The sequence below is a fragment of the Hyla sarda genome, chromosome 4 (assembly GCF_029499605.1).
Source record: "Hyla sarda isolate aHylSar1 chromosome 4, aHylSar1.hap1, whole genome shotgun sequence".
Classification (NCBI taxonomy): Eukaryota; Metazoa; Chordata; class Amphibia; order Anura; family Hylidae; genus Hyla; species Hyla sarda.
The window spans coordinates 42857864-42866481 of record NC_079192.1 but is presented as its reverse complement, the minus strand read 5'-3'; the positions used below and the strand labels follow the sequence as shown (position 1 = coordinate 42866481).

The window sequence follows — 8618 nt, the reverse complement described above, 5'->3', positions numbered from 1 at the left end:
TCGCCGACAGCAAGGCCACCCGCTCGCGGGCCCAGCCCCTAGGTATACACCAACATCCCACCAACCGCAAAGCAGAAAAGAAAAATCACCCCCCGCCATGCGGCAACCTCACCCCACTGGATCGCAGCACAGCGGGAAAGCCAACCAATTTTTTTTTTTGCATTGAGTAGTAGGTGATTCACACAAACAGGTGAAGATACCCAGCGTCACATACTAAGAATGTTAATTGTATACATGCAGAATACAGCCCAAATCTTGAACCCCCTTGGATAGGAGACACAGCAGTTAACTTATTTTATCACAGCCTATCAAAACGAAATAGGAAATCAAACAGCAGAACCCTGTAGGTACAAAAAACAAATCCCCTATCCACAGACACATTTGGAACCTCCGGGACCCTCCTCGACTGTAGACATCCCGGCCTCCACCCCAACCACTCGCAAGCGTCTCTCACCGTTAGTGCGACCAAGTCGCAGGAGCCACCAAAGCGGACCGAGAAATACACCACTCTCCACGATGACCCACAGGCCGAAAGTTTAACCACAACACTGTATCACTCTGTCCTACCCCGAGACCCGAACCTGAGGTGGTCTCCCGCAAAATACAGTACAGCCGCAAAATAAACCTTAATCCAAACAGCGAAGCACTAGGTGCAACAAGCCGAGCGCAGGAAGAAAGCCGAAAGAAAGAAATAATAGCAGTGACAACGCCCCAAATGTCAGACCGACAAAACGCCCCCGATCACTCAAATCACACCCTAAAAAGAAAAGCATCACCATATTGAAGCGCAACCAAGCGCAGGGGCCACGCCAACCCACACAGTACCGTTAGAATTCGAGAACATGAGCTGCCGAAGCAAGCACCCAAAGTCCCACAACCAACACCAAAGGAAAAAGCACAAAAAACCCAAGCATGGCAGAAACCCACTGACTAACAAGACACCCAGTAGTAAACCACCCTGCAGCACCACTGGAAAAACAAAACACCACACCAGCAACCAACCAAACCAGCCACACCTGGGAACAGAGCGAGCTCCCCATGAGCTGCAACGGGGGACTGAAAGCAGGCCTGTCCACTGCATTACACCTGAAAAAAACCAACCAACCGTAACGTCAGCCCTTATCGCACCAGGGGCACATATGCGGGGGCACAGATACCACACACCCTCGGTGGCCAGAGACAACCTGGAGGAAAAAACTCCGCCCAGAACCACATTCCACGTGGAACATTCAGTAAACCAGCAAGGACCGGAACCGGGGCACCTAGCGAGCCCTGAGGAAACCAAAACAGAGAAAACGCAATCACTCCCTGACCACAGGAAAACAGCAAACCAACGCCAACACGGCATGCGGAACCCATGCTAATCTCCTCTGCATCATTCCAATTCTAACATATGTGCTGCCGAAGTGAGCACAAAATATGGACGCTTCACAAATTTGCGTGTCAGCCTTGCAGCAACTAACCACACCCCAACAAGCGTAGCGCACAGAAGAATCACCCTTCGGAATACCACCACGAACAGAAGAACCCACATAGGCAAGACAAACGGGACACAAGCGAAACCTACCCACCGCCACATCAGCCAAAGCACCCAGCACGAGTCCCATGCCTACAAGAGATTGGGCAAAACAGGAAAAAACATCAGACAGATACACTAGGACAAATGGAGCAGCGGAGAGAGACTACAACTTAAGATGGAGAGATAAACCAAACAAAGGGGGAGAAAAACCCAAAGAAACAAAACCGTGACTGCGTGGCAGCCACCGATTCAGGAAAAGGAACAAGCCTCGGGAGCTAAGTCAGCAAAACCCCCGCCACCCAGAGAGTAAGGCCAAAAGACCACACACCCAAGCGCGCACTGCAAAAATGATACCCTACCAAAGCACCCCGTCAAGAAGAGACGTACCCAATTCACAACCAACATAGACATAACACCCATATCCGAGACCCAAACTCAACAAACACACGGGACAAAAGGACGAACATAGCCATAAGCACACAAACCAGGGAAGGGGCCAAGCCCCACATCAGAACACTCACCAATTCCAGAAGATGGAGAAGCACAACAGCTGGAGGAACCACTTCACCACCGCCGCAGGCGTGGGACAAGGCACGCTGGAGACCGCCGGGTCGCGGGCACTCGGCCGCCGCCCGGAACGGCGCCGGAAACCACGCCGGGAAACCAGCAGTAGAGGACTCCGAGGGAGAACCCCTGCGGGAAGAACCGAAACACCTACTCCCTGCAAGTGAGCAGAAGGCCCAAAAAACACCGCCTGTGCCGCCTCCCAGGGCCAGAGCGAGAGCGGCGACAAATTCGTCTATGCTCCCATATGGCCCCAGAGGGGGAAGAGCAACACGAAATCAGGGGAGCACTCCCTACCCCTCCAAGGGGGGCATTGGAGAGGCAGGAGGACCGCAGCGGCAGCGGGGGGGGGGGGTTGGGAACTCGGGGCGGAGAGGTGATGGGAGGCGGGGGGGGGGGCGCAGTGGCTGCAAGAACCATGGGGAGCACTGGAAGAGCACGAGGAAAAAGGGGGGCAGCAGCAGCCACGGCAGCAGTAGGCAGAGGGAGAGTGCTAGTGTGGTGGGGGTAAGGAGGCGGGCAAAGGAGTGGGGACGGTATGAGGGCTCATATAGTTGGCGTTGTGATCTGAAACTGTCCGCAGTACCATTGTCGTTTTGATCGAGTTTGGGATCGTTGTTTATTCATATTTACGGTATAAAAAGGGATCAAAAATATGCTATTTTGGACTGTGAAAATTATTTATTCAAGTAATATTATTAGTTATTTATGTATTTTATTCATTGATTGAATTATTGAATTTTTTTATTTTTTATACGCGTACGCCATAGACGGAGCGCCATAGACGGAGCGCCTCAAATATATTTTTTATACTATGGACCTGTACGCACGCGGCGATACCAGACATGTGTATGTTTGTTGTAATATACAGTATTTTATGTATTGTTATTATTATTAATTTATTTTATTAATTTTTTTATTTTTTTATTATTATAATTATTATTTTTTTTTATTATTATAATTATTATTATAATTTTTTATTTTTTTTTATGGGGAAAAGGGGGGGTGATCAAACGTGAAATATTGCAAGGGTTAAACAATCTTTATTAACTTAACTATTCAAATCCTTCAACTTTATTTTAACATTTTTTTTTTTTGCGCAATGCTATAGCTCCCCTAGGAGCCATAACACTGCACACACTGAACTTGACACCGATCACTTGCCATGTATTAACATGGCAATGATCGGTGTTATCAATGTTTGATTGCTCAAGCCTGAATTTCAGGCTTGGAGCAATCAATCGAGGAGCGGACGTGCAGGAGGCAGGTAAGTGACCCTCCTGCAGCGTCCCAGCAATTTTATCGTGATGGTCCCGATCAGCCCACTGAGCAGCCGGGATGTGTTCAATTACATTTTCAGCCGCGGCGATCAGCTCTGATCGCCGCGTCTAAAGAGGTAATGCCGGACATCTGCCAGATCGCGATGTCCGGCATTAGCAGGGGTCCTGGTTGCTAATAGCAACCGGGATCAACCGGCTACAATGCGCGCTCACATTGTGAGAGCGCATTATAGCTGGGGACGCGCAAATGGACGTTACTAAACGTCCATTTGCGCAAAAGGGAGGGTTGAAACAGCAGCAGCCACCGAGGGGCCGCCACCTCCAGAGCGGAGGGGACAACAGGGGGGGGGGGAGGAGATGAAGGGGACCGCAACAGGGGGGGTGGATGAGTGGGCGCATACAGGGCGGGAAAAAAGAGACGGACGGGGCAAGGAGGAAATCAGAGCCTGCTCCAGGAGCACGCCCTGAGGAGGAATAAAAGCACAGGCAAGGGAGAGGGCAAAAGAACGGTACAAGGCTCACAGGGAGTACAGTGGGAAAGGAGGGCAGGACTAATAAGAGGTCCGCCAGCCTCCCGAACAGGAGGGGACAACAGGAGGGGAGGCCAGCTCAGCCACAAGCGAGCATGCCAGCCCTCACCCTCCTGCTCCATCCGGGCCATAAATAAGGGGCAGCAACATACCCACCAGCAGCCAAAACTCCGGGTCCTGGGCAGATTGAGGGGGGGAAGGGAGGGCCCCTGAAAGCCCGGGAAACTATTAAACCCCTTATTGGTGCTCTCCTTCCCCCCCACCCATGGGACATACCACTATATTTACCCACAAGTTTTACAGGCGGGGGAGGGGGCTAAAAAACCTTGCCTGTACATTTCTTAACCCCTTAACTGCTCACCAGTCAGGGGGCAAGCTAGTTATGCACAGCTTGCCCCTCCATAACTAATGGATAGGGGATAAGTTAATTTTTGCCATAGTTCTCCTTTAATTGGCCAGAACACACCCAAAATCGGTCCCAGCCAAACATTGCTTTGTGTCCTGTCATTTCTCCCAGCTGTTCTTTTTCTACCTGCTTGTAAGGCATGCCTACACTCTCTAATTCCTTAAAGTGGTACTCCGCCCCTAGATATCTTATCCCCTACCTTAAGGATAGGACAAAAGATGACTGATCACTGGGACCCCCGCGATCTTCATGCAGCACCCGGCGTTCTGAATAATATATTTAGAACTCTGGGTTCTTGTGGTGCGGGTCGTGACCTCACGCCACGCCCTTTCCATTTATGTCTATGTCACAAGAAGGTGTGGCATGATGTCACGAATCCCGCCACAGGAACCAGTGATCTAAACATACTATTTAGAATTTTGGTTGCTGCATGGAGATTGCTGGGGTCCCAGCAGCAGGATCCCCTTGATCATAGGGGATAAGATATCTAGAGGCGGAGTACCCCTTTAAGGGACAGTTCATGTACCCAAAAGTTGATCCTTTGCAACCGTATGACCCCTAGCAAGTTCCCTGCATGAGTCCCATTCATCAGAAAAAGGCTTGTGCATGGAACTTGCTGGGTGTTCTACGTTTGCCTCATAAACTGCACCACCCAGCACCAGTTACCTCTCTCCGCACCGCATTATGCAGATCGTGCAGGAGAGCAGCTTTGGTCATCCATGTTTTGCTAACTCTATTTTCACACACAGAAATAAATAAATGAGTCGAACAAGTCAAAGAACAGTTTAAAAAAAGGGGAACTTTATTTATTATTTATTAAAATGTTTGTGTAGGGGATTTTTTGTAACCTCCCATCACTCACAAAGAGCGTACAGTAACTAATACTCAGGACAGGAAAAACCTCCAGAGGGGAGGAAACCTGTAGGGAATCCATGGCTACTGTATGGCCCTTCCTCTGGGCATACTAAAGGAGGTTACCTCTATAATTTGGGCAAATGTTTCTGTGTATGTGCATGATTCCTAGGCCTGTGCCTTCATCCAACGTCTTGCTGTAGGTCCCGAAATGCTACTCCATGTCCTGGAAATAGTGCATCTAAGATATGGGACAAAAAAGATAGATTATTTACATGTTTATCATAGAAATACACATGGAACTGCACTAAAGACCTTTTGGACACAACAATGTAACACTTACCAGTCACAGTCATGTGCATGACTTTGCATTCCCGTGTCCCTACACAGTGTCCAGCACCGGCCCCTCACTGATGAACAGGACCAGTGTTATTTCTGGGGCTATGCCTTCATCCAACGTCTTGCTGTAGGTCCGGAAATGCTACTCCATGTCCTGGAAATACTGCATCTAAGATAAGAAAAAAAAGATAAATTATTTACATGTTTATCATAGAAATACACATGGAACTGCACTAAAGACCTTTTGGACACAACAATGTAACACTTACCAGTCACAGTCATGTGTATGACTTTGCATTCCCGCGTCCCTACACAGTGTCCAGCACCGGCCCCTCACTGATGGAGAATGAACAGGAGCAGTGTTATTTCTGCTCAGTGCTGCTCTTTGGTGGACAATGGTTATGACATCACATGTGTGACACGCTGTTACCTCCTGGGAGTTCTATTTCAGTAGTGCTGCTCTCTGATTGGCTGAAAATCAAAAAAGCTTTCTAATATATTCTGTATGACTGTTATCTAAGGTTTTTGACAAATTTTTATCAAAATGGCGCCACTCCCTGTGGGTGCGTTATATTTGTTTCTCCTAACCAGACATTCTGTATATGTAATATCATTTGGTGGCCCCTACAGCCTGGGCCCATAGGTTTCTTACATAGATCAATGCTACTCCGGTAGGCTCAATGAGCAGCGCTGGCCGCCGGGTTGTCTGACGAGTGACGTCCCTGACGTTGCGGTCTGGAGCGAAGGATGTCACTAGTCATACGTCCCGGCAGCCATTGATTTAAAGTGGTCGTGGCTCCTGCTGCCAGTTCAAGATCAGACACCATGGCCCTAGATTGACATACTGCAACACCGATCCCCTGTGGCTGCCCACCTGTTGCAAAACTACAACTCTCAGCCTTCGGCTGTCAGGGCATGCTGGGAGCAGGGGCAGATCCAGAGTCGATTCTCGGGAGGGGCGCTATTAGAGTATTTTGTGTTGGCGGACAGAAGATTACGGAACTTACAATATTATTAAAAGTATCATACAGTCCTAACCTTGTTTAAGACTCTTAGGCTGTGCTCATATGTCAGAATAATAATCATATATACCAATTGCCACAGAATGGGAAAGTGCTAAGGCTCTATAGTGAGGAGAATACGCAGTGATATCAGTGACTACAGGTGACGTCTTATCATTGTGTATTCTCCTCACTATAGAGAAGATGTCACCTGTAATCACTGATATCATTGTGTATTCTCCTCACTATAGAGATCAGTGATTACAGGTGACGTCTTCTCTATAGTGAGGAGAATACACAATGATATCAGTGATTACAGGTGACGTCTTCTCTATAGTCTTTCCTTATCTAATTCAGATGGTACATACCGCCAGGATTTGTTCCAGCTAAATCTTCTCTCTGCAGAACTTGATGCCCAGACGTCTCCTCACTATGCCAACGCATTCTGATCCTCTATATGAAAACAATAATTATTATAATACTGCCAAACACTGTATTCTTTGAATATAATACTGGCACACACCCTCCTAATATAATTCTGACATACTGTACCCCCTGAATATACAACACACTGTACCCTCTGAATATAATACCACCATACACTGTACCCTCTGAATATAATACTACCACACACTGTGCCCTCTAAATTTAATACTACCAAACACTGCACCCTCTGAATATAATACTATCACACGCTGCGCCCTCTAAATATAATACTATCACACACTGTACCCACTGAATATAATACTAACACACACTGTGCCCTCTAAATCTAATACTACCACACAGTGCATTCTCTGAATATAACTTGCTGTGCTGTAACTACCCTCTGAGTAAAATACCGTAATGTATTGTGGCCCCTAAAAAACGTACCACCCCAGAAATTCCTCACAATATACACTATACTTCTGAAAGGCAAAACACTCTGTGCCTTCACATATAGTAATAATGCCCGATCTTGTGCCCCTACATATAATATGACCCGTCCTGTTCCCCCACATAATAATGCCCTCTGTGCTGTGCTCCTCACATAGAATGCTCCTGTCATGTGCCCCACACATTTAATGCCCCCTGTGCTGTGCCCTTCACATATAATGCCGCCATTCTTTGCCCCTCACATATAATGCATCCATCATGCGCCCCTCATATATAAAGCCCACATCATGCGTCCCGCACATATAATGCCCTTATCATGCGCCCCTCACATATAATGCCCCCTGTGCTGTGCCCTTCACATATAAAGCCCCATGTCCTGTCCACTCAGGGGGCATTATATGTGAGGGGCACAGCACAGGGGGCAATATATGTGAGGGGAACAGCACAGGGGGCAATATATGTGAGGGGAACAGCACAGGGGGCAATATATGTGAGGGGCACAGCACAGGGGGCATTATAAGTGTGGGGTACATAACAGGGGGCATTATATCATATAATGCCCCCCTGTGCTGTGCCCCACACATATAATGCCCCCTGTGCTGTGCCCCACACATATAATTTATATGTGTGGCACAGCACAGGGGGCATTATATGTGAGGGGCACAGTACAGGGGGCATTATATGTGAGGGGCACAGCACAGGGGGCATTATATGTGAGGGGCACAGCACAGGGGGGCATTATATCATATAATGCCCCCCTGTGCTGTGCCCCACACATATAATGCCCCCTGTGCTGTGTGCCCCACACATATAATTTATATGTGTGGCACAGCACAGGGGGCATTAGGTGAGGGGCACAGCACAGGGGGCATTATATGATATAATGCCCCCCTGTCCTGTGCCCCTCACATATAATTCCCCCTGTGCTGTGCCCCTCACATATAATGTCCCCTATGCTGTGCCCCTCACATAATGCCCCCTGTGCTGTGCCACACATATAAATTATATGTGTGGGGCACACAGCACAGGGGGCATTATATGTGAAGGGCACAGGACAGGGGGCATTATGTGAGGGGCACAGCACTGGGGGCATTATATGTGAAGGGCACAGGACAGGGGGCCCCCCTGTCATGTGCTCTTCACATATAATGCCCCCTGTGCTTTGCCCTGCAGACCAGGGACATGCACAGACATTTTGAAGGGCAGGGGCTCAAGTAAAAAAGAGGGCACTTTTCATAATTTAAAAAACAT

At 48.3% G+C, this 8618-nt stretch overlaps 1 long non-coding RNA gene across 2 annotated transcripts in view; it reads right to left on the bottom strand.

Moving 5' to 3' along the window:
* Positions 1 to 5078: 5078 nt before the first annotated feature.
* Positions 5079 to 8618, bottom strand: part of LOC130366790 (uncharacterized) — a 17578-nt gene continuing 14038 nt past the window's right edge. Inside the window, exons 2-6 of one of the 2 annotated variants that reach the window (XR_008891926.1) lie at positions 6860 to 6944; positions 5921 to 5961; positions 5760 to 5826; positions 5495 to 5659; positions 5079 to 5392 (exon numbers count right to left, since the gene is read on the bottom strand). This is a non-coding gene — a long non-coding RNA (uncharacterized LOC130366790). The remainder of the gene's footprint in view (positions 5393 to 5494; positions 5660 to 5759; positions 5827 to 5920; positions 5962 to 6859; positions 6945 to 8618) is intronic. The other variant, XR_008891927.1, reaches the window with a different exon arrangement.